The 15,650-nt window shown below is 54.1% G+C and overlaps 1 long non-coding RNA gene across 8 annotated transcripts; it reads left to right on the forward strand.

The window, feature by feature from the left end:
- Positions 1–2,469: 2,469 nt before the first annotated feature.
- Positions 2,470–11,857, forward strand: LOC124703909. 8 transcript variants are annotated; one of them, XR_007003399.1, is made up of 7 exons: positions 2,470–2,615; positions 2,690–2,829; positions 3,202–3,303; positions 3,406–3,493; positions 3,748–4,173; positions 10,995–11,074; positions 11,324–11,857. It is a non-coding gene; the product is annotated as an uncharacterized LOC124703909 (long non-coding RNA). The 8 variants fall into 8 exon arrangements; XR_007003397.1 differs by having other exon boundaries at positions 3,748–3,818; positions 4,029–4,173; positions 10,995–11,857; XR_007003400.1 differs by having other exon boundaries at positions 3,187–3,303; positions 10,995–11,857.
- Positions 11,858–15,650: the final 3,793 nt, after the last annotated feature.

Raw genomic sequence — 15,650 nt, forward strand, 5'->3', positions numbered from 1 at the left:
TCTTTCCAGCACATTTTTTTTGATAAAGGGAATATATTAATATCGATAAATACCAATTACATCCAGCCTCTGCAACAACGTAGTACCCTACTGGTAGTACGGATACACACAGCCAAAAAGAAAAAAAGAAAACTAAGAAAAAGAATACTTCAGCCCTAGGAACAACAGTACAACCACCACCAACGCAGCACCTGAAATTCAGGCTCTCCATAAGCGACGCCTTCAAGAAGGAAACAGTGCACAAGCGCCGTCATCGCCGATCAAAAGATCATAGGATTTCACCCTGGAGATAGTCTCCGCTCTCAAAACAATGTCTTCAACCAGACAATAGACAATTGCCAGGCACAACCCATTAAGGCCAGACCTTGGATTTTCACCCCTTAAATGTAAGACTCTGAACTTCACCTGTGCTGCTGCCCCCACTTGCATACTGCTGTTACGAGGCCCAAAATACCAAGAAAATCCATCAACAACACCACAACTCGATCCTCCGCTGCTAGTCCTCCAATCTGGCCTTCAAGAAATTCTCTGTGTGATACACCATGGACCATAATGTCATCTGCTGGCAACACAACAGAGCTTCGCGATGCTCCCTCCAACACCAAACGATCGGAATAAAAATATGGGTGCGCACGACCGAATACCTCCCAACCAGCAAATTCCAGGCACGAGCACTATTACATTTGCCAGCGGAGCCTTCCAAAATTCAACATCAGGCCAAATCCAGATGGACATGAAATAGGAAGATCTTCGTCTTGGCGCGAGAGGAACCATAGGACCACCCCCTTTATACGCAGACTCGCAGGCCCCCACGCCGCCAGTCACCAACCAGCGGGACAACGTTAGAGGAAAGGGAAGCACTGAGCATGAACGCCGGCGAGACAAAGTCTACCGACAGATCACACAGCGCCTCCCTGGTTGGGTCTCACGGGCCCAGATCGAGGCCCAAGATGGCCCAGATCGAGACCCGATCTGCCCCAGACGCATGTCGAGTGACGGCGTCGCTCCGGCGGCGCGCCACCATCTCCCCATGGTCGTTCCGCTGATGGACCTCAGGTCCCGGCCGACCCGGCCGCACTGCCCATGCCCTCCGCCGGCAACCCACGCCCTCCCGTGAAGCGCCGCAGGAAAGCACCTCCCCAGCCCTCCATCGATTCGACGGGACGGGCGGCGCCGCCAGCGGCAGCAGCGGCGGCCGGGAGATCAGACTCTGGTGGCTGGTTTTAGCGTTACAGGAGGGAGCCTCCGGAGTCGCTCGAGAGGAGAGCGACCCGGGAGTAAACGCCACTTTTTCACGGGGGCTTCTTTCCAACACTTAAGATCAACATCAATCCAAGCGTCCTCAAAAGCTCGAATGGTTGATCCATCACCTACTCTCTTGATCAATCCCATCAATCCCTTGTTTAGGGCCTCTCTTCCATGCATAATCCCTCGCCAAATATGAGAAGAACATCAATCAGTTCTGGAGGATATCAATCTAGAGTAATTTGTCGATGTTCTTGATGATATATACATGTGCACGTCCGCGAGAGTGTGGATTGTGTTGCAATTTGGAGTATATATTATGTATACTCCGTATTAGGTTTCTATGATCATGATTTAAAAAAAAGGTTTCTATGATCATCTTTTGACGTACTATATTAGGTATCACAGGTAAATCGAGCATCGAGCAGTAGAGTCTCCCCGGAAACGAAACGAGTAGTAGAGTCCATAAGCTAACCGCATTATACCCTATATAAAGTTTAGACAGATTCACGCTCCTAGGTTGTTTTGGACACTGTTTATAAACTAATTTTTTCCAATCATTTATAGACACGTAACCCTCATCTTCTCTTTCTCACCGTGTAAACCACATAGTAATTTTCCGTCTGCCTTTTATTTTTGGTACAGAGCGTACCGGTTACCGGTTCCTAGGCCTCATTCATCCTCATTGCCTCTAGCTTCTTCCGGTTAGGATTTGTCTGCATTCTTCAAAAAGATCTAATGGGTGGGTCCTACCATCCACCGCTTTGACCGAGCTGTGAGGGAGAGCAAATCCCCAACGCCTCTCCTCGCTATCCCGTTGGTGCACGACCCCTCGCCCTCCCCATCTCCGCCGCCGACCGTGAGGCCTCCATGGACGGCGCTGCAGGGAGCTCCCGGATGGGTCGGACGCCGGCCATATGGTCTCCACCGCATCGCTGTGTGGCGTTGCTCTCGCCGGGACGGCGGCCTCAGGGCGGCATGCGGCGGCCTCAGGGCGGAGCAGGCGCGGGCCGGGAACGCCGACCACCGGGCGGGGCAGGCGCGTGCCGGAGGCGACGCCCTTGGGACGGAGAAGACGTGGGCCTGGGACGACGACCTCGGGGCGGCGGCAGCGACCTTGGGCCCTTGGGGCGGACCATACGCGGGCTGGCGGCGGCCACGTTGGGGCGAAGCAGACCGGGGCCGGCGCGGGCTGGCGGCGTCCATGTTGGGGCGGAGCAGGCAAGCACACAGACGGCCAACGCAGATTGCGGGAGCCAGCCGTGGTCATCGCCCCTGATGTGTTGCTGGTTGCCGGCCTGCCGCTCCACGCCATGGAGGTTGCCACAAGTGTAGACTGTAGACGCGGTGGTGCCCTCTACATGTTAGGTGTAGGTTGCCTCTTCTTTTCTTCTCCGATGGGTGACATCTCCTTTATCTAATTTTCTCTTCCACCATGATTCAGATGCGTGCAGCAGGCAACCTAGATGTTGTTGTGCTCTAACACAGCAGGGGCGACACACAAGAGCTATCTGGCGTCTCAGTGACGACGAGCTTGCTGAACACGAGCATGGCCGATATTCAGGCTACTACCGACACGGCCAGGTAACTCATCCTTTCCCTCTCCTCCCTGACTCCCTCAACTCTCCCATCTTCTACTGTATTTAGTTCTTGCAGTTCAGTCGACACAAGCTCTAGCATGTGTAGTCTGCACCGGAATTTTTTTCTTGAGTCAACGTCAATTTCATCATTCCGACAGCATGGCATGACTGACAGACATCTTATGTTTCGAACTATTCATACGCATTGTCCTGATTCAGTCACACTGCTATGCAAATTGTACATTTTCACTTCAAATATATACCATGGAATTATGTCGCTTTTTGAGTTCCACCAATGATGCTACGATTATATTCTTGAAATTTATCTTCTCTTATCGCATATTTTTGTTTGATGATCTAGCTAGCATATTTGTAGGAAGAATTGGCAATCTCTGAATTGGAATTTCTCAATGAGGAAGGAGCACAGGATGGCATGTGGAGAGTACTCCTGGACACACTTGCATAAGAGACTGGGCAGGTTTGTATGCAATGTCATTTAGCGATAAATGCAACTTTTGCTTTTTTCGATCTATCTGCAGTTGCATGATTCTAGCATTGTATTTATCTCATCCTTACGTAGTTACGTGTAGCTGGATCCATCTCGGCGCAGATCCTACTCAGTTCTAACGAGCCATCCCTCTTGGTGTATGTGCGCCACAGCTGCTTCGGTAAGGTCCTGCTCGCTGAGCTCTCCACGTGAGATACCGCCTAGGGTGGGACTTCTACCTGCTCGCTCTCTCCTGCTAAGAGATTATTATATTTGCAAATTTTGTTTGTTATTGGAATTTGGTTCTTATAAAAAATAGATAGAGTTGGATGCTTCTCCAAAGTGCATATTCAGTAGTTTCTTCACAATGCAGTTCAGATCAAGAGTTTGGAGACGCCTTCTTATAAATATTAGAGTTTTTTTATTTTAAATCAGGTCATTCTTTGTCTTGAATGGAAGTTATCTTTTTGTTGCTCCTACAGATACCATTCATGCAGGATTAAGAGGTTTCAACTCTACAAATTTCTATTCTGTTGTCTTTTTACTTATTCCTGCATTTTTTATCTTATGAATCCATTATGTCCTAAATGGAATAAAATGAACACTATATGACCTATTTAGAAGTCTCTCTAACAGTTCCTCTCGGATTGCCGTTTTCTCCGACTGCCTCTCCTGGACATATTTGTCTTTGTACTAAAGCAGATGGCTGTGTCTAGGTCACAACGGCAATGCAGACAACTTTGGTCAAGGATGTCTGGTGGCGATGCCATCAATGTAAGACCCGCGCGTGTCATGGGCATCTAGGAAGACAAAGATTAAGAAATCTAGATGAATTTGATTTCATCATGGTCTGACTGTGAGGTACTATACCCAACACACACTTTCTCAAAACCAACCAAACTCGAGCTACTTCGCCCGCTAGGTTAGGTTAGGTTAGCCACTCCTCCGCCGCTGCCGCCGCCGCCGCCCGGCGACGGCGCTGCTCTCCTCTCTAGCTCCGCGACGCCGCTCTGCCATGGGCAGCCAGGTCGCCCTCTCCGACTCCGACCTCAGCGCTGGCTCTGTCACCTCCCGCGCTCCGCCGCCTATCCTGCGCTCGATGGTCGTGGCTCCCGCCACCCACCAGCTTGGCTCGAGGGGATGGGATGCTGGCGCTGGCCCCAGCCGCGCTCCTGTGGCTCTTGTGTCCGGCGACGCAGCGCCCACGGCCGAGCCTTGGCAAATCCGCGAGTCTCGTCGTGCGCGTGCTGCCCGGCGTGCCCTTGAGCGCGAGCGGTTCCGTGACCGCGAGCGGCGGCCTCTGCCCGCAGCCAGGCCACCTCCCGGCGGTGCGGCCGCCCGGATCCCGCGCGCCTTGCACGGTTGCTGCTACAATTGTGGCCTCGGAGGGTCACATCTCGGCAGAGTGCACCAATGCGACGCTCGCGTGCGCTCGCGGCGGCTCGGAGCACACCTCTCGTGAGTGCAAACGGCCCCGCAGCACCTCCGGTGGATCGCCACCCCCTCGTGACGCGCCGCCCCTTCGAGCTCCCTCCGCGCGCCACCTCCGGCTCCCGGGACTGCTGCCCTCTCGCCGGTGGGCCGCACCGCTCCTTCTGCGGGTGCTGCCTTGCCGCCACCGCCACCCCCGCCGCTGCATGTTGTGGGTCTTGCCGGATCTTGGCGGGACGTGGTTTCCTCGCCGGAGGGCTCGGAGGAAGAAGCCTCGCCGGTGGGCTTTTCTCGCCCCTTTCGCGCCCTCATCCTCTCCACCGTCTCACGACCCCTTGGCGCTCCCTCGGCGAGATAGGCCTGCCTCGCCGGATCTGCCCGACCTCTCGCTATGTCGTGCCTTCGGCCGGCATGGTCCAGCCGGAGGATGACCTCGGACAGGCGGTCCTGGTCACGGTGGTTCAGCGTCGGGCGGATGTCACGCCGGAACCGGTCTCGTCGATCATCCACACGCAGCTCAGCCTCGTCGTTGATGTCGACTTCTCCATCCGTCCTTCCGATCCGGCGGACTTCCTCCTCCTCGCGGTTCCATGGAGATCCATGGCCGTCTCGTCCGTGCTAATGTGGTCGACTCGCCGGAGTGCTCTCGCGCTTCGCGGCTTGGTCCCGCAGTGCCGGTGCTGTTCTTCGGGAGACGCCGTTCCTCGCTGACCTGACGATTCGAGGCATCCCTGCGCATGCTTGGGCGGAGCGCACGGCCGTGAAGCTTTTGGGAGGCTGCGGAGTCATTGACGCTGTCGATCCGGCCACTGCCTCACGCAGGGACATGTCCAGTTTCCGCCTCGCCCTCTGGACGCATGATCTGGCGGCCATCCCCGCCGTTCGGTGGCTGGCCGTGCCGGAGCCCGGCGCCGGCCTCAAGCTGCAAGTGGAGAACGGGGCGCGCCGGCCGCGCATCTCCTCCCCCAAGATGTTGTGGTATCGCATCACTATCTGGGTTGACCGGTGGATCATCGCCGGACCGCCGTCGTCTTCGGATGGCTCCGATAGGTCTGGTGGCGCGGGGCCGGGCGCTCGGCCTGGCGCGGGGCCGGGGTCGGACCGTGTTTCAGGCGAGCCCCCCGCAGGCCCGGAGGGACGCCGTCGCCGACGGCGCAGAGCGCCAAGAAGGCGCCGGGGCAGACGTGCTGCCGACCCAGATGCTGGGGCGGCCCTTGCCTTGCCGCTGGCGGCTGCCGGCGGCGACCTTGGTAGGTGGCGGCCGGAGCCCAGCCCCCGCACTAGGGGCCCACAAGCTGCTTCCCTGCATGTGAGCCCTGCAGCTGCCCATTCGCTTGCTTGCGATGCCTCCCCCAGCCGCTGCGTCCAGTCGCATGACGACACGTGCTCCTGTGTGGGCCTCTCCATGCAGCCCGCCCATTCCCCTGGAGGCTCTCTGACCAGCATGGGTCCGACCTGCCGCGACAATGACCATCGTCCAACGTTTGACCCTGTTTTGCGGGAGGATCAGGACAAGCATTCTCCTGCTCTTTCTGCGGCTTTCTTGTCGGGAAACAAGGATGCGCTCAGCGCTGCAGAGTCCTTTCTGCGCATGCGTAGGGAGACAGTCGCTCACGCGACGGCAGAGGAGCCTCATCAGTTCCCATTGGTAGACTCGCCCGTGCCCCGTGAGTTCTCCTTGGGTGGATCGCCCGAGTCTGCGCCCTCTGTTGCGGAGGAAAGGAGCGCAAGCCCCTTGCCACTTGCGCGCGAGCATCCTGCTACTCCTGGCAGCTCGCCCCGGTCAGCGGTTCGGTCAGCGCCATGTGGTTCTGTGCCTCGGTCAGCTGCATGCGACCTCTCCACACCTGTAGCTGCCGCTGGCGCTGCCCCTGGGCCGGCCCATTCTGGCTTGGATTTGGAGTATACCTCGGCCCAGCAAGCATGCGCCGCCGCGCCTTCGGATGACGAAATCCTCGGCGTCGCTGATTCTGCAGCTCAAGCGCCGAATCGACGATCCCCTGTTACCCCTGCCTGATCCTAAGGTGGTGAGACGCAAGCTTTTCCAAGTGGCACCCACCACAGCGCGGCGCAGCAGGCGCCTGGCGGCCAAGAAAGGTCTCCCGAGTACCGCGGTGAAGAGGGCGCAGATGCTGCTCATGCAGAAGCTTGGGATGTGCATCGAGGAAGAGAGGCTCTCTGCCACCCAGATTGAAGAGTTTGCTGCCATTTTTGCGTCGCCACTTGGTGCTGAGAAGCTCAGGGCCATTGCCGCCCTGTTTGGGCTGGCCATCGTGCTCGTGTCCCCGGACGAGGAGTGCGAGGTGGCGGACACAGCCTAGGCTGGTTGCCCTTGTCGGTTGTCCGCTGTAGGTCTTCCCTCATGGATGCACAATGTATTCACATCGCTGTGTGGAACACGTGGGGCCTTAAAAACCCTGCGCATAGGCTAGTCGTTAGGGGCGTCGTGGATAATGCTGCGGCCTCAGTTGTATGTGTCTCTGAATCCAAATTAGAGGTGATTGGTCGATATATCGTCGCCGAGACCTTTGGCCCTCGCTTCGATGGCTACGCTTACCTGCCCGCAGCTGGATCCGCCGGTGGTGTGATCGTCGCCTGGATCTCTGAGGAGGTGGATGTCGTCGCGCATCGGGCGGATAGCTTCAGTGTCTCGGTCTGCCTGGCGGGCCGCGATAGCGATTCGCCGCCTTGGTGGCTCACCGCGGTTTACGGGCCCTCCGTCGGCGATCTCAAGCCTGCCTTCCTGGACGAGCTGCGAACCCTGCGTCTTGCTCTGCATGGCCCATGGGCTATCGCCGGCGACTTCAACCTGATCGCAGATGCTAGGGACAAGAGCAACTCGAACATCAATAGACGTGAGATGGGTCGTTTCCGCCGTTTCATCAACGATCTCGAACTCAAGGAAGCACACCTCATCGGGAGGCGGTACACCCGGAGTAACGAGCGCGAGCAGCCGACGTTGGTTCGTTTGGATCGGTGGCTTCTCTCCGTAGATTGGGACGCGCTTTTCCCGGATGCTCGCGCTCCACGCCCTTTCATCCTCTTTGTCTGATCACTGTCCGCTTCTCATGTCGACGGCCATGCGTATTCGGGCAAAGAGGCGCTTCCGCTTTGAGCGGTTTTGGACAAAGCTCGACGGTTTCCTGGACGTCGTCAAGGGTGTTTGGTTGTGCCATGATGCGCCGGCCGAGCCTCTTTGTCGGCTTGGGTTCAAGCTGCGCATGGTGGCCCGGGCTTTGCAACGGTGGAGCCAGCGAGCAGGTGGGCAGCATCAAGGACCAGCTGCTCATGGCCCACGAGGTCATCCTGCGCCTCGACGTGGCCCAAGAATCCCGCGGCCTCTCGGGCCCGGAGCTCGAGCTGCGGCGCAATCTCAAAAGAGGGTGCTCGGTCTTGCTTCTCTTGAGAGAACAATTGCCCGCCAACGTGCGAGAGTGGCCGGCGTCAAGGAAGGTGACGCCAATGCCCAATTCTTCCGGATGCATGCCGCCGGGAGAACCAGGAAGAACACCATTTCCTCCCTCAAAGATGGGGATTCTCGTGGTCGCGGACCGGGCTGGCCTCGAGGAGGTTGCTTCGAACTTCTACGTGCGCCTGGCTGGGAACGGCACAGCCTCGCAGCTGCGACATAAACCTCGCTGCGTTGCGGATGCCGACGGTGGATCTCTCTTCCCTCGAGGCCCGGTTCGGTGAAGATGAAGTCCGGGCCGTCTGTCAAGGACATGCCGACCCACAAATCTCCAGGCCCGGATGGGTTTACCCGGGATTTTTCCAGGTCTGTTGGAGCTTTGTAAGGACGATGTGGTTGCTGCGCTGCGTGCGGTCTTCGTGGCCATGACCAGTTCTTCGGAGGCCTCAACAATGCCTTCATTGCGCTCATTCCAAAGAAAGCTGAGGCTGACGAGATGAAGGACTACCGCCCCATCAGTTTGGTGCACTCGCTTCGCCAAATTACTGGCCAAAATCTTGGCTAGGAGATTGGCGCCTTTCATGCCCGAACTTGTGCATGCCAACCAAAGCGCTTTCATTAGAGGAAGGTCTATCCAGGACAACTTCGTGCTGGTCCGACAAGCGGCGGTTGCCCTCCACCGAGCCCGCATGCCAGCGCTGCTCCTGAAGCCGGACGTTGCAAAAGCCTTTGACAGCGTCTCTCGGTCGTTCCGCTCAGCGTGTTGCGACAAAGGGGCTTCGGCAACAGGTGGATCAGGTGGATTGCTCTCTTGCTCAGGACATCGTCTACCAGAGTGCTCGTCAATGGGCATGCTGGACCATCCTTCGGCCATGGAAGGGGGCTCAGACAGGGGGACCCCCTTTCCCCGCTGCTTTTCGTCATCCTCATGGACGTCCTCGCCGGCATGTTTCGGGTAGCAGAGAGCGCGGGCGTTCTGGCGAGTCTGAATGGCCTTGGCATCAAGCACCGAGTCTCGCTGTACGCGGACGATGTCGTCGTCTTTGCCAAGCCGATTCCCTCCGAGCTCAACGCTGTTCGAGCCATTCTGGAGTGCTTTGGTGGGGCATCCGGGCTGCATGTCAATTTTGACAAAAGCGCGGCGGCTCCGGTTCGCTGCGATGACCTACACCTTGCTGCCACGGTCGACGCGGCGGCTTGCCCGGTGAAGCATCTCCCCTGCTCATATCTTGGTCTACCGCTCGTCGATCTCTAGACTCCACAAGAGGGACTTGCAAGTTATCCTTGACAAGCTTGCTAGTAAGCTCGCTCACCGGAAGGCGAGGCTGATGTCTAAAGAGGGTAGAGTGGCCTACGTTCAGTTCATCCTCACTTCTTCGGTGGTGTACCACCTCTTGGCGCTCGACCTCGATCCTTGGTTCCTCAAAGCTGTAGACAAGATGAGGAGATCTTTCCTTTGGGCCGGCAGCGACGATTGCCCAGGAGGGAAGTGCACAGTGGCTTGGAACCTGGTGTGCCAACCGAAGAGACTTGGGGGCTTAGGGTTGCACAACCTGAAGCTTCTCAACACTGCGCTTCGAGCCAAGTGGGTGTGGCTTGCTAGGACAGACACCGAGCGGCCTTGGGCTGGGCTCAACCTCACCTCTGCTCCGGACTCCGTCGCCCTGTTCAACGCGTCTGTCACGATCTCGGTGGGATCGGGTGCCGCAATCCTTTTCTGGTCTGATCCGTGGATTGGGGGTGTTACAGCACATGCGATTGCTCCGGCTGTCGTCGCGCTCGTCAGACCTCGCCTTGTCTCTCGACGGACGGTGCAGCAAGGGCTGCCTGGCCATGCGTGGGTTCTGGACATCGCTGGGCCCCTATCTGTGGACGCAACCGTCCAATTCTTCCATCTGTGGGATGCTGTTGCAAGGGTGGAAGCTGGCGGAGAGAGAGATGTCTTCCGTTGGAAATGGTCGGCGGACGGAGTCTTCTCCTCCCGATCCGCGTATCGCCTGCTGTTTGAGGGAACGACAGCGCTACCCGGGCGCCGTATATATGGGACTCGTTTGCGCCCATGAAGTTCCGCCTCCACGCCCGGCTAGCATTGAGACGGAGATGCTGGACTGCGGATCGTCCGATTAGACATGGCATGACAACCGGTGCGATTTGCCGGCTATGCTCTGCCACGGACGAGACGCTCAACCATCTGTCCCTCTCTTGTCCGTTCGCGATGCAAGTGTGGGCTGGAGTCTTTCACAGAGTGCATTCACAGCTCCACCTCCCGGATGCGGAACTGGAGGAATGGTGGCCCAACGCTGTCGACGCTCTGCCAGCGGCGCGGAGGAAGGAAGCCAATTCGCTCATCATGCTCATTCTTCGATCGGTATGGATTGAGAGGAATGAGCGGGTTTTCAACGATCGTTTTACACCTGCCTCTAGAGTTATCAGCGTCATCGTCGACGAGTGGAACTCATGGATGCAATGTAGGGGTGGGCAGCTGCGAGATAGTTAAACCTCTCCTTTCCTCCCTTTGGCTATCTGTTGTGCCTCGCATAACGGTGGCCGATTGTAATCTGAACTTTGGTGGCGTTTCTCTTGCCTTAAGCTTAATATAAAACGCGCAGATCTCCTGCGGGTACTCAAAAAAACACACACTTTCATGATGCATGCTTATTTAACACACTTATTGCTGCAGAACATTGGCTATCGTTTTATTTTGGATATATCTCTGATCGTCAAATTCATAATCCTTTAATTACCAGTCCACTTGCTGTTGGTTCACTTATTGTTCTTTTTTCTTATCTTCTCCTAAAGGTACCAATTGTAGCTGATACGGTGTAGATTTTTTCCCTCTCAGGCTCATTACTGTGCTTATTCGCACAAGGTAACATCAGTGCAGCCGAGCGCCTGGTTCTTTGCATTTGCAATGGGAAAAAAGTAAGACCAGGGCAGCCGAGTACCTGATTCTCTGCATTCGCACAATATTCAGTCTCAGCGAGTTATTTTAGGCAAACATGATTCACACTGCAGGGGTGACTTATTTATAAGTTTAGCACATTTCATTTTCAGTTATGCTGTGTGAGCTTTAGAATATGCATGCGTCTACGAAAATCCATGTAGTTAGAAGTTCTTAGTTGCTATATAATTCGCTGCTGACAGATAATTTTCCTTTTTCTTTGTCAATAGAAGCAATTGATCCAGATTCAGGCGAGCTAAACAAATACAACAAGCACTAGACTGCTTGAATTTTTATACAGCCTACTCTGAACTTCTCCATATTAGGTCACAAGCTCTGAAACAGTAAGCAATAACAGCAAAAGCCAGGAATCAGCCACTGCCCACAAAAAAAGGAACTTAACTTTACAACGACATCAGCTGGAGTAAATCCATCGACTCCAGTCACTAGAAATAATGTGTATGGTATCATGGACCTACGTGTTCTGTAAAATTAAGTACTTAGCCAGCTATATACAGCTACCTTAGTTATCCTACTGTCTTTTGAAACCTTCCACTATGATATACTTTCAGGGTGTTGTAGTACATGATGCAGTACATTAATGCCTTAGGCAGTAAATTATTTTCCTAAGAAGCAGCATAGTTCAAGATGTGTAAATATTGCAGTGGAAAGTTTTAGACAGAAAGCTCGAGATGAACACTGAAAAGTTACAATATAAAGGGCAAGGCAACTAACTTTGCCACCTAAGCTACTCTTACTTTCTAGCACCTTAAACTTTTGAAACACCTCCGTAAACCTGCATCTCCATAAGCACTGATGAGCCAGTTTCATAACGTACTAATATTTTTATCCTATGTCGATCTTTTAGCTCCAACAGACAACCAAAAAATGATTCTACCACGGGAGCGGCGTGCCGCCGCGCCAATGCTTTCTAGTAACTTTCCGATATATAGAGGAGAAGGGAAGCTTTGCCGAGCGTGCCTAAATATGCAGCGGCGGCTGTACGTCTTGATGATCTAGAAAATCGAACCCGAGAAGCAGCTAGCAAACGCACAATCAAGCGATGGGATTGATCATCTCAAAAATCAAAAAAGAGACCGGATCGCCGGCCGCCGGTATCCAGTTGGAACTCTGCCAGGCGGCGCGCGCGGGCGACTGCGCCACGCTCGCCCGCCTGATTCAAGCCGGCGCCGACGTGAACGCGTATGACCCATGGGACGCCTTCCCGCTCTACCACGCCTGCGTCGCCGGCCATCGCGAGGCCGCGCGGATGCTGCTCGACGCCGGCGCAGACTACTCCGAGAGCACCTCCGAGGGCAAGCGCTGCTACCTCTCGGCGCTCAACCTGGGCATACGGAGACTCCTCCGGGAGTACGAGGCGGACCCGCGCGCGGGGCTTCCCGCCACCCTCCTGCCGGTGTTCCTCGCCTGCAACCCAGCCGGCGCCGAGTCCGGGCCGCCAACGGATGCTGCCGGCGCCGAGCTGTCGCCGGACATCACGTGGTACGTGGAAGGAAGGCCCATCCAGGCACACCGGGTCGTCCTCGCCGCCCGGTCCCCGTACATCCGTAGGAAGCTCGCGACGTCGTGGAGAAACCGCGAGGCGTTGATGGTGACATTCTCTGACAACTATTGCCCGTCCTTCGAGGCCACGTACAGCCTCGTCCGCTTCTTCTACTCCGACAGGCTCGAGGTGCCGACGGAACACATCGAAGATCTGGCGCGAATCTGCGAAACCTGCGAGTGCGAGGGCCTCCTAGAGACCATCGACAGATTATTTCCTCGAAAGCGTCGAGGTGACGGAGCGAGGCACCTGGACCGGGGATGTCCAGAGAAACGTTTCGTTTTGCAACGCCGGTTCGCACAGGACCGCCTCTCGTCGGCGCTCCGGCGGATCTTGCAAGACTGTCTAGCTAACTCCAAAAAAGAAGATCACCGCAACAACAACAGTCCTCTCAAGACCCGCGGTATAAGCTCCGAGTACGACGATACTGCTGATGTACGCATAAAAGTAGGCGACAGGGTCTTCCGTTGCCACCAGATGATTCTCGCCCTGAGGTCAGAATACTTTAAAATCAGGCTGTCTCGAAGACCCGATTTTCGTGAGCACCATTACGATGTCCTGGAGGAGCATGATGTGAGTGCAGAAGCGTTTGAGAAGATGCTCGAGTACATCTATACGGATGAGCTACAGGACCTAGGCGATGATCCTCTTACTGAGGCGGAAGACCTTTTCAACGTCGCGTCGAGGTACCTGCTATTTCAGCTTAAGCCAGTTGTGGCCAAGTTGCTGCTGCCACACCTAGTTCTGAACCGCGTCTCGCCGGCGCAGCTATGCCGCTGGCTGACGCTGTCAGACATGTACGACGTTGTCGAGGTGAGGGAGCACTGCCTGGACATCATGGCCTCCAACTTCGAGACATTTGCAGAGGCGAGGGAGTTCCGAGCATTGATTCTGGCGTCGCGAACAAGCGCTCCAGCTGACAATCTTGTTAATAATTTGCAAAGGAGATGGCTGAGAATATCGGCTGCTGGGCGCCTGGGCTATCGGAGAGATGATGAGAGTGCGGCGTTGTTCGATGAGCGGCTGGAGGTGCTTCTTACTGCAGAGAAAGAGCCCAATGATGACCGAGGCTGATTTTCTAGTGTGCGTCACCGTGCCTCTGGAGAAAATATTCTGGTATATAACATTTATGTTTTCCTATTACATTTTAGTTAGTAGTATGAAACTATAGTAAACTCGCATTCGTGTTTGGAATGCCAGAGCCCAGAGGACATAATCGCTGAGACATACATAGCAGGAAAAACTATCGTTTAAGGAACTAACTCTAGTATAAATAAAAAGGTAAATAACACATGACACAATGCAGCCGAAATTTATCAAAAATAAGAAATTTTGCATACTAGTTTTACTTTTCTCTTGAAAAAATTTGTTGTGATTACTCGATTAAATATGACTGCTTTGGAAATGCAGCATCATTCTTCAACACTACTTTTGTTCAGATTTATTTAGACCATTAGTAGGAATTACGATCCAATTGATGCCACGCTGACGCGATGGACTCTACCACCACCATATGCTCCTCCAAGTCCTCATCATGCATCTCGACCAGCTCCTCCTCCTCCGGAGAGTGTTCCTCCGGCTCTGGAGCGTGCTACTCCTCCGCCACCGCAGCTTACTCCATCCCGCCCGCCGGTGTGCACTGGCGAACGAGAGAGCAGGTCTTCGGAACCAGTACCCTTTGTGATCATGTACGGGAGAGATCGAATTAGGTTTTTGGGAGCGCTCTACGCGACTGTTCAAGCTCTTCATCACGGATCATCTTTCATCTAAGTTGGGCAGTGCTGCCTACCGTCTTCTTCAACGTCGTCTACTTTGATCATGAATGGAAATATCATTGTGTGTATCATGGATTTTAAATTTCCATGGTAGTCCTATATCCTAATCCCCATCAGTTTATAGACTCCCCTTCACTAGCCTTTTGTTCTACAGGTATGGAATTATTTTGCTGGTTGCGTTTCTGTATATGGGTGCATTGCGTTTTCCATGTGGATGTAGGGTTTGTAGGGAGTGGTACTTTTTGTACTCCAGGGTTACATATTCTAATGTCCTCTTTGATTAGAAGAATTCCCATGGAAATTTTGGAGGATTCAATTGCTTGGAAGTTTTCCTACGGTGGTCGTTTGATTTGTGTACTAAAACTCATAGGATTGTTTTCCTAATGAATAATTTGCACTTCTTCTTATATAAAATTTAACATCCACTCACAAGTCACGCCTCTTTGTAAGAATCGCATTTTTCGTGCAATGGGATCAGACAAGCTTTGTTGCATATGAAATCTTGTAGGGTTAGTATGGGGGCGGGGGGGGGGGGGGGGTATCGAAATCCTTCCATTTTCCTATTTTCGTCCTACGAATCAATGGGACCTTAAGTGTTGCCTTGCTGCATTATCTTCATAAGGGTGTAGCACAATCCATAAATTACATTATGTAAGATATCTGCCAACTACTGTGTGATCATGTAATTTTTTAAACAAGACCATGACTTAGATATACCTCCTACACAAATAGCTTAGTTTGCGGGATTCAAATGGACCAATGAACCTGAATAACTTGCATTATTTCTCTTGTGCACAAAAATGAATGATGATAGATAAGAGCATCCCCACTAGCGTCCCCCAAAAGATGTTTGGGGACCGCGGACAAAAAATGGACAAAAGTGCTCTCCAGTCGTGTCCTCCAAAGCTAAAAAGCGCCGCATTTTGTGTTCGGCATCTCCGATGGAGACTCTGTGTATAGTCTCTACCGGAGACGCCGGACACAAAAACAGTGTCCGGATGCATGCATGCAGCCTCTAATCTCCGCATGCCATTCTTTTTTCACACACTTTCGCTCACCTACTTTTTTCACATGGGGTGGTCTTCTCTATTAAAATGCATGCATCCGGACGCTGTTTGAGGGACACGGCCGGAAAGGACCTCTTTTTTTTTACATAATTTTGTTCTCTTTTTGTCCGGCGCTGTCTCCAAACGCGTCCGAAATCATCGTGCCGGATAT

The sequence above is a fragment of the Lolium rigidum genome, chromosome 3 (genome assembly GCF_022539505.1).
Source record: "Lolium rigidum isolate FL_2022 chromosome 3, APGP_CSIRO_Lrig_0.1, whole genome shotgun sequence".
NCBI lineage: Eukaryota > Viridiplantae > Streptophyta > Magnoliopsida > Poales > Poaceae > Lolium > Lolium rigidum.